At 36.9% G+C, this 26,734-nt stretch overlaps 1 long non-coding RNA gene across 2 annotated transcripts in view; it reads right to left on the reverse strand.

The window, feature by feature from the left end:
- The window catches only part of LOC145686324 (uncharacterized), an 87,315-nt gene that overhangs the window by 54,826 nt on the left and 5,755 nt on the right, over positions 1-26,734 (reverse strand). Inside the window, exon 1 of one of the 2 annotated variants that reach the window (XR_014131587.1) lies at positions 1,436-1,545. The exons of the other annotated variant lie outside the window; for it this stretch is intronic. This is a non-coding gene — a long non-coding RNA (uncharacterized LOC145686324). Of the gene's footprint in view, positions 1-1,435; positions 1,546-26,734 lie in introns of those variants that run through there. 2 annotated transcript variants of the gene reach the window in all.

Here is a 26,734-nt window from a genome sequence, read left to right on the forward strand (position 1 = left end):
ACCTCTAGTTACCTTAAATTCCCAACCTAATCAGGAAATGGGTTAGGTTTAAGTTAGAAATAATGAGCCCCCCGGCCCCTTTAGAGTATGATATTAAGGAAATTGTATTTAAGATTTTAATAGGAAATTGTTTAGATATTTTGGGCATTTGGTCAGATCATGAATATGAAGTACTTATACTAATACTAATTCCTTCTTTTTCTTCTGGGGTCCCGGGTTCGATCCCAGCCCCCGCCAAGTGAACTTTGTGGTGGACAAACACCGTGCTCGTGGGTTTTCTCGGGGTTCTCCCGTTTCCTCCCACTTTCTTCATTCCACCATTTCACTCATCTCTCATCATCACCGTCTCCTTTAGCCTAACCGGCATAACCGTGGGACGTAAAACTTAAAGATTTCATTTTCATTTTTTTCTTTTTCTTCTTTTTTTAATGTTTTTCTATTGTCCCAATTTTACTGATGCCTCCTACCCACCTCTACTGAAATACTACGATCACCCTCAGACTTTCATAAAAACCACCCTCACAGTCCTCAAATAACGACACTTCCTTTATTTATCTTCCCTGATTTTTTTTTACGATACCTTGATATTCTTACCTGAGTTGCCAACCCTGTTTCTCATCGGAAGTAAGTCTTCGGATAATAACTTTACCGCATTTCACTCTAATTTTCCTTATTTTCAAATCTTCTCCACAATTCAACTATTTTATAAACCCAACCCCCCGAGACGCCACTGGATTCACGCTTAGGTACCTTGACTTTGAAATCGCCTTTCAAAAGCCTAATAATAGTTATCTTAATCAAATCTTACTTTCCCAATATCATTATCCTTGTTTTTGAACTCTTGTGCCCCCCCCCCCAAATTAAAAACAGCCATTATAACTTGTCATTCGTTTTGCTCCTATCCTTCTGTTTGTAAACAAACATCGGCCATTACTATACTGAGAGCCTTTGCGAAAACTCCCATCCCTCCCTCATAGCGTCATGGCAGCCATTTTGGAAATTTTCATGTTTACATTTTCCCACGGCTTAGAAACTGTGTTCCTTTGCCAAATTTTCGCTACAATTCCTATTTCTTTATAACATCTATACTTTCACTTTTTGTCCCTTCTGATACACACCCTTTCTTAATTTTCATCCTAGATACACATATACAGATCACATGTTTCCGATAACTTCAATCATTATTCCTTTTTTCCCTTTATTATTTTTTTTTTCAATTTATCTCCCCACAACCCCTTTCCGTACCTCAATGCAGCATAACACCACTAAGAAGAAGAGGGTTTACGGATATCAAGAGATCTCAGGGCTCAAATTCGAATCTCACAATTTGCCCACCAACCGACGCAAGGAATGATACGTTGCTGAACTTTTTTTTTTCTCTCACTTTTTGTTTACACATTTTTTTTTTTTTTTTTTTGATGCATGGAATACTCACCTTATCACTCGTCAAAAAACTTTTTTTTCTTCACAAACCATCGTTAATATAAATGAATTATACATCTTCAAGCAGCTCACAGTCATACCCTATCACGCCCAGCGTCATCCATCCAGTCAAGCCGATAACATCTGCCATCTGGTGACAGCTATTTCAACTTCACTACGTTCTTTGCATATGGTCAACGACCAAGCTGGCCTAGATAATCTTGCAGCTGAGACTCTGCCGATTCAGCATTCTACAGTTTCAAGTTCAATGTTATAAACAAGACCATGTGCTTCTATTTCTTTTGCTATGTATCTTAACGATTACGTCAACTATTTATACGGGAGAAAAGACAGGAACTATCCAAGACATTGAAAGATGATGCTTTCAAATTGACAAATTAACTTTCTTGTGTGTTTATTCTTCAAATATTGATTGATTGATTGGTTTAGTGCTACATTTTATTATCTGTTAACGCTAGTGATTTAAGTGTTTTTTTAGTGATGTGTGATTAATTATTATTTTTTATGTATATATAACATACATAAAGTTCATATAATACAAAGTATATATACAGTGCGTTCAATAAGTAATTGGACCTGAAACGACAGCGTTCCTCTTTTCGTCGTTCAGTAAGATTTAGTGGCGGGAATGTAGAGATATTGGATTTCCCTCATATTATTAATATTCAGGATATAAACAAATCAAGATTTAAGAACGATTTCATTTTTTTTTAAACTTTTTTTCTCTTTATTTTCTGCGAATGATGAGAGACAGACACAACTTGGAATAATAAGACAGTCAGCTAACATTTCAAAATTCTCTTTAGTAGACGATTCCTCATTCTTCATTCTTGGTAAATTTATGTAACTTATGTAATCTGATGTAACCAAAGCGTTCTGTAACTGTTGACAAATTATTAAATAAGTCGAGAATTCCATTTACCTTGCACTTTCCTGAATCTTTACACGTGCGTACTTTGGATGATTTTCCGTAATTTCGACGGCCATCTTCCTACTTTGGTTGATATAAAAACGTCCCAGGACCCGGAAGATGGGACTAGCACTCGAGAAGCGGTGAAGTACACGAGGAGCGGTAAAGTTCACGAGGAGCGAGTGTGAGCAACAGCAGGAGAGACCTATACCAAGTTCCACGCCAATTCGACACAGAAGCCGAGACATGGAGACCACCAGTCGACGACTAGGAACGGAGGTACGGAATACACATCCAAGGTCCTAAACGCCCAAACAACCTTCCTTTTCTTTCTTCCTAAACATACTCTCGACTCTCTCTCTTTTTTAGATATTTGTTTTTTTTATTTCTACCCACATGCCCTACAAATCAAATACGCTCGTCGTCTTCTCAGATACCTCTCAATTCTACCAGTGAGCTATATTTCCTAAATTAACGATTAGTTTCTTTTCTTTCTTCAAAACGACGACGAAAGCATTCCTTCCGAATCCGCAAGCGTAAGAGTATGGAAACCCTCGACTTGACATTGTGCTTGCATTCGTTTTGGCATCTGGTTTGTTAACGTACAGCAACAGTTCTTTATTTTCTGGATCACCGTGCCATACATTATTCACCACTTCTGTTAGCTGCTTTCTAAAGTTGGATGCTGCTTCGTAACTTTTTTCTTCATGAAGGCTAACAGAGACTCTGTCGTCCATATTTGGGCTGTTCCCAGGCCACGGAAGGACTAGGACGCCTTTCTTCCCCAAAGACTTGAAAATATCCTTAGCCTTGTGGCACGACGCACCATCATGCATAAAAATCGGGTCCCCAGATGAAAACCATTCACGCAACTGTGGCAAAATATGTTCTATGGTAAGTTTCTGATACTGCCCTTTGTTCATGTTCCCTTCTATTCATAGGGACGTCACGTTCCTTTCACACTAATGCAGCTTCATACCATCACTCGTGTTGGAGATTTCACACTTTGTCTTACATAATCTGTCTTAAAGACTTCACCTTCGGTTCTCCTCACATACTGGGAGTTCTTCTCTTCTGCAGAAATTATGATCTCATCACTGAATACAACCTGTGGATAAATGACCATATTTCAATGACTTTAAAATTACTACAGTCCGCATGAATCACATTAAAATTCGTTCAGTAACCAAAAATACTGGCAACCTATATATTTGCAACATGTCAAATTACACTTAAATGATAAATGATGTCTTATTACACTCACATGAAAAATAAAACATCTTTTCTCAATCATCTGCAGTGAAATCCTGGTGATCCCTGGCCCACTGATATCGTTTCTTCACCATTGCCGGAGTCAGTTGTTGCTACTTTCTGGAACGCCTAGCTTCCAGCCCTCTCTCAAACAAACGGCAACGAACAACACTCGATGAAACATGGACATAAGCATTTGCGAGCATTCCCTGTAGTTGTGTAGAAGTTGCTAGGCAACATTTTCTTGATTCCTTTAACAGCAGTCTGTCTGCATACGCTAATAGGGATGATTTTCGGCCGAAAACACCTTACGTTTTGGTGACAATGCATTCTCATGGTGTAAGTTTTGTGCAAATCTTGTAACTTATGATGCACTGGCCCCTACGTTTCAGCTAATCACTAACTTGGACATCCTTTTCAAGTTCAACAGAGTCAGAATTATCGCTCGTTTCTTTGGCGACACATCTTTTCTCGTACCCATTACTCCAAAACCACAATTTACAACAATTTAAAGAATCCCCTCCAAGCAAACACACAAAATCACACTTGAATCCCATGAACCAGTAACTGCTCCAGCAAATCCTTTTCTATCAAGAAAGGTTTTAAGCTGAACATTATCAGTCATTTTACTCCGAAGACGAATTCACTTGTCCCTTGGGATTTTCCTCCATACAAACATTCCCCGCCTGGAAACCACGTGTAATCATGTTGCATCAGATTACTAGATAAATCATCACTCAACTGCCATGTAAAAAATCGTAAACAACTTATAAATGTCGCTCAGTAATAACACTGTCCTGTAGTGTGTTACAAATGACTAGCTCTCTTTAACAAAATTTATGAAATAAAATAAATCAACAAATTTGCATGAATTTCAAAAAATTGCAAATAATTTGTCCACGTCTGTACTTTGTGCTTCAAAGTGTATCAATCCTCCCCCCCATTCGAAAAAATGGTGCTATCACTGCGACTCATATAACACACTCGTTACACACAAAGATTAGTTTCTTTAATATTTTTTAAACTTAAGTTTGTACACTCGGCATCAAAAAAATAGCGACAGCTAACGCCGTGCAGCTAGGCCACCTAATATACACTTTCTTATCCCATAATCGTGTCTGGTAAAGAGACCCTCTCTTCTCCTTTCTTCTCTCCCATACTAAAATTAGCTAACATGAACGCAATTCTAATTTCAAACTACACATGTATTAGTATCGATAAAATGAAATAACAAAACCGAGACGAAACAACATTCATAGGTTTACTTAGGGAGAAAGTGAAACACACACAATGAAAAATTGAAACCAATGGATCTCTATTACACAGAGGTTCAGAAATGAGGGAGAGAGAGAGAGAGAGAGAAGGCGAGAGAAGAAGAAAAGGGAGAACAGATAAAAACGTGGAATTTTAACTTAGTAAGAAAAGAACTTAACATTATAAAGTTCCGTTACCAGAAATCCAACAGTAATATAGAAATAACGTTTGTTTTTGTATAATTTTTTCAGGGCTGTTTGAATATATAGAGGATGCTTGAAAAACACATTAAGTCTCTTTCATAAATAATAGCATACTCAATTTCGAGTAGAATAGTAGATCTCACAGACACATCTAACGAGGGAACCTATCCAAGTGTAACTCTGACTTCCAGTCGAGACTATGGCCGTTGGATACCATGTCCCATAAGAACATAACACGAAAAGGGATACATCCTCGATCGCAACAGTTGCGGAGATATACGCGTAAAAAGTTAGAATTTGAGCTCAATAGTTAACACATGCTTTGTTTCCGCGTGGTTCAGTTGTAAATTCGGTAGTGTTCGTTGGACGTATCGATGCAAACTAGATTCTAATAAACCCAGTAGGTAGCGTAGGTCATATCTTCCATTCCAGACTACTAATGCAAAGTGAACAAGAAAAAAAAAACAAAAAGGAAGAAAGAAAGAAAGATAAAATTGAATGAGTGCTATTTTACTGGTAATTTTTTATCAGAAATATCCTATATTAAAATCCAAACCGTATCATGATGAAAAGTTACAAATGTTCAAATGGAAAATTAGATGTTCCTTATATATAATACGTACAGACCTTGAATGTTTCAAATTTCAACGTGAATAGAACACATTGAATTATAAGATGGAAACAAATTTGCGTCGAACTAGTATAAATAAAATTTTGTTTTCAAATAGCCAAAGAGGTTTCCATTTTGTAATCTTTTCCGAAGATTTATCTCTTTCAAACATCCAGCATCACTTTCATCTCTTGCGGATATAACGTTGTAATTTGCACAGATAGAATGAACACGCTAGAGCTCAAACGGATGATAGCGTCAATCGGATGATGTTGGTTAGCTTATGGACTACCACTCGGTCGAGAATTCAAACCGGTAGTGACCCGCTAATTCGACTGACACTCGGTAACGTAGATGATAAAAAATATTTTGCTTATTCCCTTGCGTTCAAACAGTATTTCCCTCAGAGATGACCACGACTAGAGATGTTATGCCCAGAGCACGAAAAACTCGATGCTGAAGTCGGTAGTTAATTAAATTTTCCAGACCAGGTCTACCGGTGTCTTGCTCCGTTTTAACTTTGGAACATGCACACGCACATGAAGTTGGAGTGTACATGAGAGAGAGGGGGAGAAGTGAATGATGCAACGACAGGATAGGGAAACATCAACAAAGAGAGAGGGGAGACAAATATAAATATGAAACATATTTATCATTACAGCGTATGATGAAGAACGCACACACTGTTTATTCCAATTCTCTCCAGGGACGCTTTGTAAGTTCTCCAACAGAAGATAAATCACTGTTTGCAGCCATTATTTTATGCGAAAAAGTTATACTACCTGACGGGGAATCGAACCCAGATTTTCTGCTTGGAAGTCTGGTATTTTACCACTACACCACCGATATCTTTACCCAAACTTTGTTCAACATATGCTGTAATATTTCTTTCTGAGAACGATAACACGAAAAGTGTTTACTGCAGATTAATGAAGTGTTTCGAATGTCCTGGTAAATCCCTTACCCCTTCCCAACGAACATTCGTAAATCGTCCCTATCATGATAAAGGTGTTTACTTCCACATTCTTAAGCATTGTATGTCGAATATGATAAATCCATTCTTCACTATCACTTTGTAAAGAATGCAACTTTGGCGTGAACAGGATTTGAACCTATGCTGGACAGCTTTATTAATAATAAGTCCATTACGTTACCGCCACACTATCATGCCACCTGAAACTAGAAGCCAAATATTACTTAGTTAAGTTTTAATCTTTCGAACGATCAAGCTTCTTCCTGTAAGGTTATTTGGACTTAAGTGCACAACGAAGTTCATTTATTCGACGACCTGGAGAGAAATTAGTGCCCACTAATAAGGGAAACAACATATTATTCACGAAATATTACAGAAATATAAACATATTTTGAATTACTTTCGCCCTGTAAGTTCAAAAGTACGCCAATAGTAATAATAATAATAATAATAATAATTATTATTATTATTATTATTATTTCTAGCATCAATTGGCCGCTTTGTTGGGCTAAATTGAGAAAAAATAATATTCTCAGTTATTCAGTCACTTTTTACTATTATTAAAACGCTCTTTGATATCGGTCATTTTTTATGAGTTTTATATAACCCCTCCCCTTCCCATGTTGCGGAGCACGGCATCTTCAGTGTCATTGTTCATCTCAGCCACCCGGAAAACTATGAATTCCACAATGATATTGGTTATTTCGATCATTTTTATGTCTCCCCTTCCTCTGTGTTGCGGGCTGAATTTGGATTTAAACGAGATCAGATGTGTCACTGTGCATCTCAACGACACCAAATATTACAGATTCGATACTAATATTGGTCATTTTTCGTTCTCTTATAAATGTTGCTATCTTTCCCCCTTTCTTTAGTTACACCATAAAATGATATGAGGAAAAACCATACCAAGCCCAAACCTCATCTATGTTAAAAATTTGATCGTGATAGGTTGCGTGGTTGAAGACTTATTAAGTTTTATTTATTTTTATATATCTTTCCCTTCCCCTCCCATAAGGTTTACCGTCAAAGTGGTACGATGAAAACCACTCCAGGCTCGAACTTCATCCATGTTGAAAATCTGATGTAGATCTGTGCGGTAGTTCGACTTATTAACTCATTAACATAGTGACTTTTATTTTATTTACATTGATTTTTGTATATCTCCCCGTCTTCCCCCTTCACTACATTCCAACATCAAAGTGAAATGATTAAAAGAATTTCACGCACAAACGTAATCTATGTTCAAAATTTCATCCAGATTGGTCGTTTGATTCAAGACTTATTAAGTTTTCTTTATTTTTATATTTATCCATCCTCCCCCTCCCCTAAGTAACAACATCAAAACGAATAGATAAAAAAATACTCCCAGATACGAACATTATCAATGTTGAATATTTGATCGAGATCTGTCGGGTGGTTCAAGAGACTATAAATCACAGTCAGTTTCAATTTTATAATATAGGTTATTATTATTATTATTATTATTATTATTATTATTATTATTCGCGTACTTTTGAATTTCCACGGCGAAATTACAGCATGATGTTTTTATTTCTGTATTTTTTCCTGGATTGAATGTGGTTTCCTTTATTAGTAAGCACTAATTTCTTCCCAGGTCGTCGAATAAATGAATTTCGTTAGGTGCAAATAACCTTACAGGAAGAAGTTTGATCGTTTCAAAGATCAAGATTAAAGTAAGTAATATTTTTGATTGTAGTTTCAGGTGGCATGGTAGTGTGGCGGTAACGTAATGGACTTATTATTAATAAAGCTGTCCGGCATAGGTTCAAATTCTGTTCACGCCAAAGTTGCATTCTTTACAAAGTGATAGTGAAGAATCGATTTATTATATTCGACATACAATGCTTAAAAATGTGGAAGTAAACACCTTTATCATGATAGAGACGATTTACGAATGTTGGTTGCGAGAGGGTAAAGGATTTACCAGGACATTCGAAACACTTCATTCATCTACAGTAAACACTTTTCGTGTTAACGCTCTCAGAAAGAAATATTACAGCATTTGTTGAACAAAGTTTGGGTAAAGCAATCGGTGGTGTAGTGGTAAAATACCAGACTTCCAAACGAAAAATCTGGTTCGATCCCCGTCAGGTAGTATAACTTTTTCGCATAAAATAATGGCTACAAACAGTGACTTATCTTCTGTTGGAGAACTTTCAAAGCATCTGGAGAGAATTTGAATAAACAGTGTGTGCGTTCTTCATCATACGCTGTAATGATAAATATGTTCTTATGTTAAAAATGATATTTATATTCTTCCCCCCTCTCTCTCTCTATCTATCTATATCTCTCTTTCTTGACGTTTCCCTATCCTGTTGTTGCATCTTTCACTTCTCCAGATCTCTTTCACGTACACTCGAACTTCATGTGCATGCGCCTGTTCCAAAGTTAAAACGGAGCAAGACACCGATAGACCTGGTCTGGAAAATGTAATTAACTGGCAACTTCAGCGTCGAGTTTTTCGTGCTCTGGGCATAACGTTTCTAGTTATGGTCATATCTGAAAGAAATACTGTTTGAACGCAAGGAAATAAGCAAAATATTTTTTATCATCTGCGTTACCGAGTGTCAGTCGAATTACCGGGTCACTACCGGTTTGAATCCTTGACCGAGTGGGGGTCCATAAGCTAACCAACAACATCCGTTTGAGCTCTAGCGTGTTCATTCTATATGTGCAAATTACAACGTAATATCCGCAAGAGATGAAAGAGATGCTGGATGTTCGGAAGAGATAAATCTTCGGAAAAGAGTACAAAATGGAAACCTCTTTGGTTATTTGAAAAAAAAATATTTATACTAGTTCGACACAAATTTGTTTCCATCTTATAATTCAATGTGTTCTATTGACGTTGAAATTTGAAACATTCAAGGTCTGTATTATATATAAGGAACATCTAATTTTCCATTTGAACATTTGTAACATTTTTTTTCCACTTTTCATTATGATACGGTTTGGACTCTTAATATAGGATATTTTTGATAAAAATTTACCAGTAAAATAGCACTCATTCAATTTTAACTTTCTTTCTTTCTTCCTTTTTCTTCTTTTTTCTTGTTCACTTTGCATTAGGAGTCTGGAATGGAAGATATGACCTACACTAGCTACTGGGTTTATTAGAATTTAGTTTGCATCGGTACGTCCAATGAACACTACCGAATTTACAACCGATACACGCGAAAACAAAGCATGTGTTAAACTGTTGGCATTATCTTAGATGTGTCTGTGAGACCTACAGTTCTACTCGAAATTGAGTATGCTATCATTTATGAAAGAGACTTAATGAATATTTCAAACATCCTCTATATATTCGACTAGTCTTGGAAAAATATATAAAAACACATTTTATTTCTATATTACTGTTGGATTTCTGGTAACGGAACTTTATAATGTTAAGTTTTTTTCTTACTAAGTTTAAAATTCCACATTTTTATCTGTTCTCCCTTTTCTTTTCTTCTTCCCTCGTCTTCTCTCTCTCTCTCTCTCTCTGCCACATTTCTGAACCTCTGTGTAATAGAGATCCATTGGTTTCAATTTTTCATTGTGTGTGTTTGAGTTTCTCCCTAAATAAACTTACGAATCTTGATTCATCTCGGTTTTGTTATTTCATTTTATCGATACTAATACATGTGTAGTTTGAAATTAGATTTGCGTTCATGTTGTTAGCTAATTTTAGTATGGGAGAGAAGAAAGGAGAAGAGAGAGGGAGTCTCTTTACCAGACACGATTATGGGATAAGAAAGTGTATATTGGGTGGCCTAGCTGCACGGCGTTAGCTGTCGCAATTTTTTTGATGCGGAGTGTACCACATTTAGGGAGTTGAAAACGGGTATTGATTTATTTTTTAACCGCGTAGGTTTTGTCGTAGCGGCCATTTTTTATAGGCGCCTGAACACATTTTGTACTTTTTAGTAAATTCCGTTATACGCTGTCACGTTTTAGGTTTTAAAGATAGTGAGTTCAAACAAAAAACATATGAAAGATAATGGACAATATTTTATGCTTTGTGCGCATTTATACGTGCTTCAGAACGTCAAGAAAAGAAGCTCTCAAAATTGAAGTGGGAACCTAGAAATTGCAATTTTGGAATGTACATTTTGAAACGAAATAAATGACACTTACCTTCAGTTCTTTATCTACATATTCACTTAGATAACAGAGTCTCCTAAACAAGTTTCAGATCTGAGAACTATATACTTGTTTTTCTTTCTTTCTTTCTTTCTTTTTTTTTTTTTTTGGAAATTTTTAAACATCGCGAATTTTCGAAAATCGTGTATTATCACATCTAATATCTCAGGAAGGACAGACGTGAAAAATCCCAAATTTACACATAATAGACTATAGTTATGCAGTAACAAATGGGTAAAATTTGCATCACTGAGACGGGAAAAGTTTCTGTGTTATAAGGGTTTTCTTCAGTAGGACTTAATATCATGAAGCGCAATTGGAGTGAATATAAACTTTGTAGCAAAAGTCAAAATAGCACGAAAGTAATGTTAAATGGGTAAAGTGTGCATATTTTTTGACTCATATCTTGTACAAAAAGCGATAGTCGTCTGTTATTTCTTTTCTGCCGATACCGCTGCTTTTAAGACACCAGTGAGGTAAGTAGTTGACTAATTTGTGTACTAAGTTTGACACTTATATTGAAAGTACGACCTGTAGGAGTTGTGAACTCTGTGGGTGTTTCCGGCGAACCTTACTGATTGGCACCCTCACTTTGTCATTCGTAAATAGTTTAAAGAGGTTCTTGGGTCATGGGGATGGAAAAAGTGATCAAAAAGATCGTTATTTTCATGACTGATGTTTTTAATTCCCCAATCCACCATTTCTGTCCCCAAGTATGGTCAATTCTATCGTAATTTTGACACCTTTTTGAACTTTCCGCGGTCTGAATTTTTCAGGAAGCCATATTTGGTACCTAAGGAATAGATTGTGAACAATCTTGAACCGAAAATCCGAGGACCCGTTTATGTATTCTGCCCATATACGGTAAATTCTATCGTAATTTTGGGCACCCCTTTGAAGATTTCGTGGTCTCAAATTTTCTGGAAACACTATTTGGGACCTAAAAAACAAAATTGTGATTAATTTTTATCCGAAAATCCGAGGACGCGTATACAGTATGTCACATTCTTATTCGTACACACCTTAATTTAAAAGAAAATCACTACCTACGAAACATACTGGTAGTAAAATTGACAGCAGATTGCTGGAGGAGTGAGGTAGAACCATGATAGACATATCCAGTGTAGAAAGGGGCCAAAATAAGTACACCATAGAAAGGCAGGAAAGAAAACATGTGAGAACTCCCGAATTTACGCCACATTGTTATTCGTACACTTTTACACAGGTTTACATTTTATAGGCTAAAAAGGAAAGAAAACAGCAGTAGAACACGAGCATAGCTATGTGACGTACACAAAAAGGACATATCAACTGCTGGTGTTAAACGTGGTGTATATTGGTAGATAAACCTTTCAAAAATAGGGAAGAATAAACAGCTCGGAGAGAAAGTCAAAGAGACAATCATAAAGCTAGCATTAAGAGAATGGTCGTTAAGGAAAATAGGACAATTAATAGGAAAAAGGCACACAACAGTTCAATATACAGTAAACAAGATTAAGTATAGTGGTTCAGTGAGAAATAAACCAAGAAATCCGACGAAGAAAAAGTTAAATGAGAAGGAGGAGAGAGTGACTGTGCGACAGGTGAAAGCAAATCCCCGGCTAAGTGCTCCAAAAGTCCAAAATATAATAGAATGTGCTACTGGTAAGAAAGTAAACATTGAGACGATTCGTCGAGTGCTCCACAAATACTGCTACCATGGTCGAATACCTCGAAGAGGCCATTCATAAGTCGTAAGAACTATATGTTACGACTTCAGTTTGCAAAAGAACATGTTAACAAGAGCCAGGAATTTTGGATCAATGTATTATGGTCAGATGAGAATAAAATTAATCTCTTTGGGTCTGATGAGGCCCACAGGGTGTGGCGAAAACCCAATTCGGACAGCAATGTTGTAAATACGATACCCACCATAAAACATGAAGGTGGTTCTATTATGCTTTGGGGTGCATGTCGGCAAAAGAGGTTGGTAAAATTCAGTTTATTTATGGTACAATGGACAAAGTTATGTAATTCGATATTCTTCGGAACAATGTTAAGCAAAGTGCAGAAAAATTGGGCATGCTACCAACTTATATGTTCGAACATGATCACGATCCCAAACATACGGGAGGTATAAATAGGGAGTGGTTAATTTCGAATGTGCCCAAACAATTGCACACCCCTCCCCAATCCGCTGACTCTAATCCTATTGAACATTTTTGGGCTAATCTGAAACCTAGTGTTCACAATAAAAACGTTTCGTTAAAAGGAGGCTTAGAATGGGTGGTGACGGAAGAATAGGGCAGGATCAGCCCTGCCACGTGTACCACTCTTGTCAATTCTATGCAGCGGCGATGTATGGCAGTTATTAAAACTAAAGGCTACGCTACAAAGTATTAGTTATTTTATTTTTTCATATAATTCTTTCTTACATGCAATGTTTATATCTAACTGTACGAATAACAATGTGGCGAAATATTGCACATTTTAATTTAATTACGCACTTATTATATATAATATCGATTTGCAGGTTGTTTCTTTGTATCTGTAACAACAAATAAATATTTCAGAAGTATTTACGTTCAAGCAGAAATACATTTCCTTCATTTGTTTATGCGTACCGCTCTATTTTCTTTACGATCACCATGTGTACGAATACGAATGTGACATACTGTATATGGGAAATTTTATCGTAATTTTGGGTATTTTTTAAAGGAGCAGTTCGACTTAGAAATGCATTTTTTACAAATTATTTCCATTTGTAGAGTTGAAAATTCTAAAAGGAATGGTGTTTGTTTGATTCCGATACGTTCAGTCGTTAGCGAGTAACAGAGGAAAAAAGATTTTGTGATGACGTCATCGGTGGTCAACTGCGAGAGTGAGCTTCCATATAGACAGTGCCAAGCGTTTAGTTCGTGAGTGGTCCAGTGCATTGGCACGTTCTAAAATTTGGTTTCCTTTTTCAGAACTGCTTGCGATGACTGATACCTTCAGACCTTATCAGTTCGAACCTCGAGCTAGTGGCAGCGGAGAAAGAAAAACAAATGAAAATGATTCTTTTCGTGGTCGTCACAAAAATTTGGACTGGTGCAGTTGCAGATGTTGCTCTCATATGGCTACCGAAGAAGAAAATACGTGTTGTGTTGAGAGCGAGCCAATAAATAATGTCAGAGGAAGTGTTGAGTGTATAACATTACACGAAAACTTTGCTAGTGTTATTTTAAATATTGATACTCTAAATACCGCCAGACAATTCATGATAATAAACACCAAAGATAGAATTGTGAAAAATAAGCTGGCAACGAACACAAATGCTATGTGGCGATTTGTAGCTTACCGACAGTTAGCGTACTGGGTCAATTCATGGAACACACTAGGGAAAAAAGTACGAAAAGTGATACCAGCTTGTGTGGTAAAGAAAATCCGTGAAACATTCCCTGAAGTGAAAAACATTTATGTCGGTTTTAGACCATCTGTTGACGGAGAAGAATACGATTATTTTGATTAGTTTTTGTATAGAATATACAAACATGTAATATTATATATATATCTATATGTATCTATCTATCTATATCTATCTATCTATATATCTATATATCTATATATATATATATATATATATATATATATATATATATATTGCATTCGATATTAAAAAAAAAAGAGAAAGAAACGTAAAAAAGGCACAATTCTTCCTCCTCACTGCATGTACGAGGGCTATCCAGAAAGTAGATTACGTTTTGGAATAAAAAATCAACAAAGTATAGGAAACAAATTTTATTATATACAGATGAAAGCCACACACAAATACTACTTTTCGACATAGTCACCATTCAAATTAAGGCATTTATCGTAGCGATGTACGAGCTTGGAAATTCCTTTGTCGAAAAATTCGGCCGCCTGCGACTTCAACCACTTCGTTACCTCTTCTTGCAGCTGTTCGTCGTCATCAAAACGCTGCATAGCCAGCCACTTCTTCATTGCTGGGAATAGGTGGAAGTCGCTCGGTGCCAGGTCGGGACTGTACGGCGGATGAGGAAACAACTCCCACTGAAAAGATTCAAGAACTTCACGCGTGACATTTGCCGTGTGGGGCCGGGCGTTGTCGTGAATCAACAAGATCTTAGAGCTCAACATTCCTCTGCGCTTGTTTTGAATTGCTCTTCTGAGGTTTTGCAGAGTTTGGCAATACCTTTGAGCGTTTATTGTAGTGCCTCTTTCCAGGAAGTCCACCAAAATCACACCTTTTCTGTCCCAAAAAACAGTCGCCATCATCTTCCTTGCCGACATTGTTTGCATGCATTTCTTGGGTTTTTGGGGAGAACCTGTGTGCCCCCACTGCATTGATTGCAATTTCGTTTCACAGTTCACGTGTTTCACCCATGTTTCGTCACCAGTAACGATGCGATCGAGTAAAGAGTCACCATCCTTATTGTAGGCGTCCAAAAAGTGCAACGCTGCAGCCATTCGCTGATTTTTGTGGTCCTCTGTCAAGATTTTTGGAATCCATCTTGCACAAAACTTGTGGTAACCAAGCTTTTCGTTGATGATTTCGTGCAACAAACTTCGCGAAATTTGGGGAAAACTCAAAGAAAGTTCCGTTATTGTGAACTTTCGATTTTCACGGACTTTAACATCGACTTTTTCGACAAGTTCGGCAGTCACTTTGCTGGGTCTCCCACTTCGATCTTCGTCGTGAACATTGGTTCGGCCATTTTTAAATCTTATGACCCACTGTCGCACTCCACCTTCAGTGATAATGTTGTCCCCATACACTTCACACAGCTGCCGATAGATTTCTATCGGTTTACAGTTTTTTGCTGTCAGAAACCTTATTACTGCACGCACCTCGCAGCTCGCGGGATTTTCAATTAACGCAGACATTTCAAACCGTCACAGTATCTTAACGGAGCACAGCACGAACCTCTCACTAGCACGGCTAGATGCCGACTGAGCTGCGCAACGCTCTGACCCCAAGATGGCCGCGCTAGCCCCGCCCCTAGCGGACACAGACGAAAACGTAATCTACTTTCTGGATAGCCCTCGTAGATGGCCGAGGTATCGGAGCGATGTTCCTAGGAACTTCAATTGCGAATGTGTCTTCGAAAAAAGGTAAGCTTTCTCCACTTGCCACATCCACTACGCTGCTTTGTAGTGATTCACGCCATGATGTAGATTTTCCGTCGTACGTTGTTTTCTTTATCCATTGTTTAGTAGCCTTTGAAAATTGAAGTTTGAAGCCTGTTTCTTTGCGATTTACGTTAATGTTATGATCCAGTACCACTAGCATAGTTCTGGTCACCATACCGTCATAAGAAAAATGTTTTCGTTTTGGAGTGTATTTGAGTCGTTCATTGTGATACGATTCTAAAGCACTTGTATGACAGAAATGATTAGTATGTTTTAAATCTTGTATGAGCTGTGGGTCAGTCACTATTTTTCTTAAAACTTGAAAGTCATGGGATCCAGGATGTAACCATTCTTTTTCTTCTAATATGGGCCCATGTTCACATTTTTTAAATATATTTTTGTCACTCCATTCATGTACGTACCAGTACATTTGTAATATGATACAACACTGAGGTAAATTTCTCAACAAGTTCATCGCAGTTGCTGTTGCATGTTGCAGATGACCACCATAAATGATTAACCAAACTTGGTTTCCATAATTGTAGTTTAGTACACCGCTTACCTTCAATTTTAAGCCTTTTTGCAAAGCTTTTGGCTACATGCCATACGTCAAATTCGTGAGTTACATTTCTGAATTCCGACGCGATAAGTTTCCTAATTCCTTTATGGCGATCAGAGAGAAATAGAGTAATATTTAAATTCTTGAGAAGCTTTAGTAAAACTTGTTTACAAGCTGCTTTTTCTAAATCACCTTCCACTAAACCCTTTGGAACGACTATAAAATCTACAATTTTATTGCTTCGCAAATCCATTACACTATATGTTAAATATTTTGCCGAGAATCCTGGGGAGTCGTATTGTCCATCCCCTGACAACCAGACATCGGAACCATGCAAAGAAAAAAAAAATAAATCTGTGAGTTTTACGTCCCACGGTTATGCCGGTTAGGCTAAAGGAGACGGTGATTATGAGAAATGAATGAAATGGTGGAATGAAGAAAGTGGGAGGAAACGGGAGAACCCCGAGAAAACCCACGCACACGGTGTTTGTCCACCACAAAGTTCACTTGACTGGAGCGAACCATGCAAAGATTTAGAAATGTCATTTGCATGTAAAAAGTAATAATACCTGATGGTGGGCTGCACAAAAGTTTTTATATTATAAAACGTAGTTTTTCCTACAAAGCATAAGTTCAACGTTTTACAAAAAGAACTAAAAGTTTCGAAACCAATACCATTTAAATAGATGGCGGACGAGATCGCTACAACACCTAAGTACCTTTTCTTTAATTTTGGTTCCGATTCCCAAACATAAGTATGTTCATTTTCACATTTTGTTGAAATTTTTAATGATGACCCTATAATTTTATGCTTCAAGGTATGTACAGGAGCGCGGCATATGTGGCAAAAATGAAATAACGTCTGTAAAGTTTGCCAGAATACGAAAAATACTTTATCGGTTAAATTTGTTTTATTCGCATCGCTCTCCGCGGAACCCTCGTCACCCATTTCATCATCATTGTCACTTGATACAGAAAAAATAAATGATGAATCAATGTCCTGATGAACGCTGTCATCGTCACTGATTCCTTCTACAAGGCGGTATATTTTACTCCCTAATTCACATTGAATAGCACTTGTATTTACATTTATTTCTAAAACAGTACCTTCGAAATAATGAGTGACACCGTCGCTATTACCCTCTAATGACTCGTCTTAACTACAACCGGCAATCGCGTCTTGTACGATTTTTTTTTTTCGTTGGTAACTGGACATACATCGGCGCTTATTTAATGGCTCGGATTCTAAACCTTTCAATAACATACTTGGAACAGCATTCTTTCTCAGTTTGCGTGTAAATGTTTCTCCTGGCATTACTTTTTCTTTTAGTAAACATGACTGCTCGAAGTCGGACTCTTCAAAATGTTTCGAACAAACACGAGTGTATTTATTTGGCTCAAAATTTTTCCTATTGATCTTCTTGAGCCATAGTTTATATCGATCTGGTGATTTCTCACGATTGGGAAATCTAAAAAAAAAAAAAAAAAAAAAAAATATTTTATGTCCCTCAGTTTTTATCGTACGAGAATTACAACTGAAAACACAGCACGTGTTAGGCATTTCTACCTCACTTCACGCACACACACACATAAAGCACTGTACCGACACTTGTTTTCTACTTCGTACAATACTACGTAATCACTCCTCTCTACTTTTTTTATAGTACTGTTGAAGAAAAAACAACAAACAAAAACGTTCCTCAAGAATCAACACAAAGCAAGACTGCTAAAGAACCCAAAACAAACTACAAAATCGACTGCACTATTAAAGGATTATCAGCTACGCACAAGAGAGTGGTTGCTGACTCACATTGAATTCCTTGCAGCCCACCAGTGACGTAAGCATTTGCGATTCATAAAAAACAAAGGCATATAGAAGCTGAACGAGACGGCCTATGAACATTTAAAAAAATACGTGTCTCTTATTTCTTTTTACTCTTTCTATTGCACCAAACTTGTTTTTAAGTCGAACTGCTCCTTTAAGTTTTCTCGTTCTGAAATTTTCAGAAAACAATACTTAGGGCCTAAGGAACACATTGTGATCAATTTCGAACCCAAAATCCGCGCGCCCGTTTATCTACCCTGCCCATATATGCTACATTTTATCGTAATTTTGGGCATCTTTTTGAAGCTTCGCCGGTCTGAAATTTCCTGGAAGCACTACTTGAAACCTAAGGAATACATTGTGATGAATTTTGATTCGAAAACCCATGAGCTTGTTAATTTACCTTGCCCATATATCAAATTCTATCGTAATTTTGAGCACTCTTTTGAAGTTGTGATTTATTCTTGGGACGCTGGAAAACCATGGGCGCTGTCTTCTAGTTTTTGCTCTGATAACTGATGACTATTAGACAAAAATAGCCGTTGCACATATACATATAACAATTAAGATACTTGTACAATAGATAGCATAATTTGGAAATCTAAAGGTGATTTCCACTGTATAAGCTTTGCTTGAGTGGACCCTAATTCGATTTAAACTACTCGCTGAGGAAAACAATACGTTTATTGTAAAAATTATTAACGTGTAACAGTAACTATCCACTTGGCCTCATCAGACACTATAAAATCTTACAGGGTCTGTCCATAAAGTAATGATACTGGCCGTCGCACGGCGCTCCAGTTGCCAGCAACGCGCTTCTTCGCAAAGGACTTTGTAGTGAGGGATCTAAGCTAAGAAATGCATTGGACATCAGTCGCGTCCAAGCTCTGATGCTGTAAGGATCACGCGTGGTGCAAAAGCTGGTTTTGAGTTGTTGTCATGGGAAATTTTCAGAAATACTTTTGTGAACCGTTGTTTGCATATGTTGACGTCTTCGGCGATTAACCTTACACTGAAACGACGGTCAGAGTTCAGGAGATTTTTCACTTCGGCTACATTTTTTGTCTAGATCACTTGTTGGAGGGCGTCTAGATCACTCCGTGCCTTCAATGGTCTCCTGTCCGTTCTTGAACTTACTGAAGCACCGGAATACTTGGACCCTTGACAGGGCGTTTCTTTGGAAGAATTAAAAATGGGGAATTAAATGTGAAAAACACTAAAAAGAAATCACATTCAAAAGTAATTTAGTTGTTTTGAAATAAGTATTATATATTTTTGCGTTAATAGTCAACTTTTGTGCCCTTGTGCTCTTCCTCGTGGCTGATGCATTGCTTTGCTTGCGCCAGAAGCTAGGAAGAAATAAAAATTGGCTGAGGGGGTGTTTCATAGCACCGAAGCAATCACAACCGTGCTTTCTGTCTGTCACGTCAACGGGTTGCTCTATGCAAGCTTGAACGGGTGTGTGTAAATTCTAACAGAGACACTTTCTGATTGAATTCTTTTCTATTTTGTGGAAAAATTTCGCAATTATATTACTTGAATATGTATTGGATAGTTTGGGACTTTCTAAATCATCTTGATTAATCATCGAGTAGATTTGTTTCTGTTTGAAAATATAAAGTCAGCTGTATTTCGTTGTTTCAATTTAGGGCAGTTTTGCGTGATTGATTTTGGAAGTTGATTACTTTAATTTAATGTTCCATTTAAGTTGTTTTAGTTATGACTATTTTTGCATTATTGGTTGGAAGGTTGATTGATTTAGATTAGCGTCTCACTTTCGTTGCTTCAGTTTCGAATACTTTTATTTAATTTGGTTTGAAGGTCGGTTGCTTTAATTTAGCGTCCAACTTAAGTTGCAATTACGACTATTTTTGCGTGCTTGATTTGAAGGTTGGTTGCTTTAGTTTAACGTCCCACTTAAGTTGTTTCTGTTTCGAGTAATCTTGAATAAATAGTCAGCTCTGTTAAAGGGGTTTGTTTTTAAATTAACGTCCCCTTTTAGTTCTTACAGTTCCGAGTACTTTTGTGGTGTTAATTTGTAGATGGTTTCCTTCTTTTTGGTTTAGCGTCCTATTTGAATTCTTACAGTTTCGAATACTTTTACAACATTAGTCTAATTGTTTGAGGATTTCTTTCGTTTAAGTTAGTGTCCCGGATTATTATTATGGTTCTGTGTTCTTTGCTTATTTGGTTTGGTTGATTGAAGCTAGCTTACTCATTTAAATTGCTGGAGGTTGAAGTTTACCAGTGCTTTAGCGCAGGGCCGTGCTGGGATACTAATGAGGGCGGTGGACAAGTCTACTAAAAGGGCGCCCATACAAACAGGAATATATATATATATATATATATATATATATATATATATATATATATATATATATATATATATATATATATATATATATAGAGAGAGAGAGAGAGAGAGAGAGAGAGAGAGACTTTGAAAGAAAGTAACACCAAATTTGTTTTAGTATTAACGTAAATAGCTAACCTCGAATCGAAATCTTCTTTACTACAGAAAAACTCTTTAGTTCCTGTAATAATATTTCTGTCAAATAAAAAGAAGCTAAATGTATCAACAACTTAATATGGCACGCCAATGGACGCAGGAGGTTCAATGCCGCGTTTACAAAAGCTCTCCATTGATTTCTGTTCTTAGCCAACTGAACCAGTTTCTACTTTATATTTCAATCTGCGAGAACCATTTTAATATTGTCCTCCCATCTGCGCCTCGGTCTTCCTAACGGTCATTTTCCTATTTGGATTTCCAGTTACAACTTCGAAAGCGTTTCTAATTTCTTCCATTCTGCTAAATAACCTGACTATTTGAGCCTCCTAAACTTGATGACCCTAACAATGTTTGGTAAACGGTATAAAATTATGCAGTTCCTCCTTATGAAGTTTCCGCCTTTCCCCATTCCCGTTCCTTTTGGAGTTCGAATATTGGTTTAAGAATCTTGTTTTCAAATACTTTCAGTCTGCGATTTTCCCTCAGAGTCAGTCACCATGTTTCGCAACGATACAGCACAACAGGCATGATTATCGTTTTATATTTTGAGCTACAAACTCCTCAACTGAATTAGCGACAGCAAAAGAATTTTAACTGAATAATAGCACGGAATCCCCGCTTTCAGTTGACATCAAATTTTTTTAGTGATTATGGTTTTGGTTTGTTAATAATGATTATAGATATTTGAAAGTATCCACTTTGTCGCAAGAAAATATAAGTTCGTATTTTAACGCATCCATAAAATGAAGAATTACGATCCCGCAAAACTTCCGTTAATTTAGTTTTCTCTGCATTAACTTTTAAGTCTACATCCCTGCAAGAGTTAATTAAGATTTCTGCATTCCTTTCTATTATTCTATCATTCCCTATTAAATTTACATCACCAGCATACGCCATAACCTGGCAAATACAATTCAGCTCTAGAACCTGATTGCTATCTTTGATTTTCCTTATAGTGTTATCCAGAACAAAGTTAAATAATAATGACGACAACGCATCTCCTTGTCATTCTCAACGTGAAAGCTCGTGAACAAGAATTTCCCAACTCGAACCTTACTTTTGGATTCATTTAAACATATCTTAATTAATCTACCTTTTTCGGTATTGCAAATTCTGTAAGCATGTTGTACAATGTTTGCCTCCTACCAGAGTCTAAAGTCAATAATTGATGTGTCAGTATGTTGTATTCTCTCATTTCTTTTCAAGTATTAGTCAAATGGTAAATATCTGTTCGATAGTTGATCGATTTTACCTAAATCCGGGCTGATAATCTCCAATAATTTTATCTGCGTATGGAGTCAATCTTGCTAATACAATGTTTAAGAGGATTTATTGGATGTTGACAGAAGAGAAATGCCTCTATAATTATTAAGTCTGTTTTACTGCTTTTCTTCTGAATTGGAACAATGATTGATTCTCTTCATTCTTGTGGTAATTCCTCATTGTTCCAGATAAGGAGAATTAGTTTATCTTGCTCTACAATTTTTCCCCTCCAGCTAAAATTAAGTCAACCAGAATTTCGTCTACACCCGGAGATGTGTGTTTAATTTTTTAAAATAGCGATTTCTATTTCTGTCTGCTTAGGTTCTAGAATATAAGGTTATGTTGCATGCATTTCATTTCTCCACGCCCATTAGTTTTTGGCTATGTGTTAAACAAATTGTCAAAGAAATCTGTCCATCTATTTAAGATGCTATCTGTATCAGTGCGAACTGCTCCTTTGGGTTTCTTTAATATATAAGCACGAAGTTGATAGCCTTTCTTAAGTTCGTTGATGCATTTATACATGTTCCGAATGTTTTCGTTTTCACTATTATCTTCAAGTTAATTAATTTTAACTTTCAAAAGTCGCGTTTCTTTGTTCTAAAAGTTTTAGAAGTTTTCCGCCAGATGACAATGAAATTTTATGTAGTTATTTCGTTCGGATTTTGTAGCCAACGCTGTTTCTTCTGTTTTCTCTTCTCTGTTACTTTAGTACATTCCTGGTTAAACCATGGTTTGTTCCTACGTATTTCTGCGTGACGCAATATTTCTTTTGCTGTAATTTTAATGTTATCTCTCATTTCAAAAAAGGATCTTGAACACTATTGCACTCCGAACCTTCTAAAACCGAGAATCTATTCGACACTTCAATCTAGCTCCCCTCTCACCTGACTCTCCTCTATTTTTTAAAAAAATAAAATAAACCGCTCCGTTTTCAGATATTGAATATTTCCTTTATTCAACGATAGTCTTCCTCGTACTATCACAATCAACTCCTGAACGACCGAACATCAGTTGTGCTAGACTGTTCTTTTCTGTCTACTAAAACACGATCAGTTTGAATATGTGTTTTTCCATCTAATGAAATCCTAGTATATTTATGAATTTCGCGATATTGGAATTGTGTAATCTTCACGATAAGGTTTCTGGATATTGCACAGTTCACGAGTCTAACGCCGTTGTCACAACCTTCCTTATGGAAACATTTGTTCTCTATAATCGGTTTGAAAATATGGTGGAATGAGACCTATCACCATAGGGAATATTTGGTGCAAAATATCAGTCAAAATTATATGCTTCAGAATACGAGAGCCTATTAAGAACTTTTTGTCCCCCATCAACTTGATGTGTCTATTTCCAACGGAGTCGAAGCAGCCGTGCATGCAGCCAGGGTATATTTTTCCTCCACACACAACACTCCAAAGGCTATCGTAAAGCTGGATTTTCGCAACGCTTTTAATGAACTTCGCCGGGACTCCATGCTTACTGAGGTATTGAACTATTTTCCCGCAATATACCAGTATACTATTTTACTCTCATCCCAGTAACCTATTCTTAGGCCAAGACACTATTTCATCCCAGAGAGGAGTACAACAAGGTGATCCCTTGGGCCCAGCACTTTTTGCCATAACAATACATTCTTTAGTACATTCAATTAATACTGAACTAAACATCTATTATTTGGATAATGGGACTATTGCTGACAAACCTGAGACAGTCCTTTCAACGTTAACACATAGAAATGAGAAAGCATCAGCTCTTGGCTTACATTTGAATTTCTCAAAATGCGAAATTGGTTTTCTTGGATCAGATGAAGTCACATCCGACTAATTATTCAGAAGATTTGGAGAAGTTACCCCAAGAATACGTCTCCTAACCAGACAGGATGCTTGTATTCTAGGTTCTGCTCTCACAAAGAAAACATTTACAACTGTGCTATCAAGCAAAATATCAAAATTATATTTTCTGTCTCGTCTTAACTCGATTTCAGCACACGCAACTTTTCTTCTTCTACTTGCTTCATTGTCAATCCCTCGCCTAAATTACTTTCTACGGTGCTTTAACCCACAAACGCCCAAGACCAGTTTTATTCGTTAGCAACTGCATTGAACAATACCGTGTTACATCGAAAACCTGAGAAGAAAACTGAACGAAATTCGTACAAAAAGAGAACGGGTAGTTTGCCTGAAGTGGAACAACGGGGTTTGGCTAAATGAATGATAAAGCCCATGTAACGTAGTGAAAAATAAAGTGGTTCACTGGTGGCACAAGGGGCGTTTGTGGGTTAAACCTTGGAATGAGACTCCACTGCTGAAGAAATATGATCATATCCTCAAAATGGGTCTGGAGTCAACTTTGAACTGCTCCTTGAGTGACGACTCTTGGATGCAAGCATCCTTACCTGTTGGATTGGGAGGCCTTGGTATTCTACGAACCGTTGATATGGCAATTCCTTCCTGTTTAGCATCCTACCACGGATCTCTTCGTTTAATCAAGGCTCTCCTTCCTCAAGGTTACCACCTGGACCCAGATGGGATACTTGAAGAAGTCTCTAGCAAATGGATAAATATAACAGATACGGACCTTCCAGAAATCAGCAAAAGAGGTTCTCAGGCATGTTGGTACACACCAATAGCAGTACATTTCCATAAACTTCTTTTACAATCCGTTGCTATTCCAGAGAATAAAGCTAGACTTCTTGCTGCGTCACCCCCATGTAGTCCAGTAAAGATAGCCCATTTTTCTGCCAAGAAAGGAACAAATTAGTAACAAGCTGAAAATTGGTATGGAAGTAGGGGGATGTGTCAGGAATAACATACTAAAAGTCCCCTAAAATCCCTCTGTAGCTTTTCCCGCAATTTTGAAAAATGTCCGCCATCTTTAGACGACGACAAGGAATTTATGGAAATCGTCACTCTTTATGTTTATTCCTCTAGCCACCGCTCTAATTATCACAAAGCCATGAATCATATATGGTTGGAAAGCTTGAAAGAGAGAAAATCTAAGTAAATAACATATATGCCCATCGTGCTAAATTTCTAGAAGAAGAGGAAGAAGAAAACAGCTTTTTTTATTTAAAAAAGATATATTTTCAGAAATCATGAGAAGTTTGCAACACTGACAGTTATTGCACACCAACGAAACACCACCAACAGATGTCGTTGATATTTATCTCAATCATAGCCAACAATGAAACAAGTCGGTGCAATACAAGCCGACAAAAAAATATAACTTATGTTACTTTCTGACCTCTTTGTACAAAAGTGCATAAGGTGACATACACTTTCACAGTTCTAGTCACCTTCTTTTATCACATAGGACGATTTGTGGAAGAAGCGCTAAACTCAAAATTTCGGGGCAAAACGTGATTTTCGCAATAAATTCTTTAAAAATTGCAACACTGACAATTATCGTATGTTAACAAAACTCAGTTACCGTTTTCACTATCATCATTATTAATTTACTCTTAAAATGGCCAACGTTTTTCCCAATGGAGTAAGCTTTTATGATACATAGTTTTACATCACTTAAATATAGCACAAAAATCATTTATTGACAGCATTAGAAAGTAGCAGAAATTGGTAGTCTCCTATTCATAGGAAAATCGTAATTCACACACTAAAAATAACTCAACTACAATAGTCATTTGAATGTAATTTTTTTAAAAATGTCTTGTTTATAACTAGAATGAAATTTTCCTCCTAGTATTCTTCAAATCAACTTAATATTTACATTACACGTTAGTATGCACTTTAATAACATTCGAACTTATTTTATTAGAAATCGATGAGGTTATCATTACCTCGTTCATCTCTATGGTCTTCATCATTTGGTTTTGCATTCATGCATCCAATTCCTCGACATTGAGATAAATTAGAGCATACAATTCCTGCTTTTCGACAAACGGACATGCTTTCACAGCCCTTTTTACAGTTACAGGATATTACACGGAGCGGGTTCCTTGGTCATTCTTGCTGGTACGAGGATATCTCCTAATGTTGTCCATCCATATTCAGTCATTCGCAAATCATTTCCACGGTACAATTGAACCTGATGATATGGTGTGTCGCGGCATCACTGGTGGGTGGCAATTTTGCCAATTGTATTTCGTTCTGAATGGGGAGCGACCTACTGCAAGGATGTATGAATGATACTGGAATTCATCCAGTAAAGTTACTATTGCTGGAGAATCGTAGTTTGTTAGTAGAACTATTGTACCAGCTTCATAGTTTGTACACTAGCAATATCATGGTTTAAGTGATCGGCATAAATCTTCCCGTTTTTGAAGTAATCAGAATGGCTTTTTCTTTCCCTGTCGATACAAAACACATGATGTGTCGCATCTAGTTAAAGCATGGTAGCTGGGCAAACCAGTTAGTATATTTGCCTGTGTATCTTACAACTTCTTAGTACTAAATTCCTTACTCACGTCTTGTAGACGTCCAAGCTTTCGAAATGTGATGTCGTACTGATTATTACCTTGTTCAAGCAAAATGATCAAAATGTCAACATCCTCGCGTCAACATCATGTCAACATTATCACGACGTGCTTAAAGGATTTAAAGACTTGGATACAGCAGTTTTAGCTATAAGTGCGTCAGCATCACTTCTTACTTGTTGGGTTTGAAATCCAGGTTGTGTCACGGGCGAAACAATCCTTATTTTTGAAATTA

Source organism: Thermobia domestica, chromosome 5 (assembly GCF_964235325.1).
Source record: "Thermobia domestica chromosome 5, izTheDome1.hap1.1, whole genome shotgun sequence".
Classification (NCBI taxonomy): Eukaryota; Metazoa; Arthropoda; class Insecta; order Zygentoma; family Lepismatidae; genus Thermobia; species Thermobia domestica.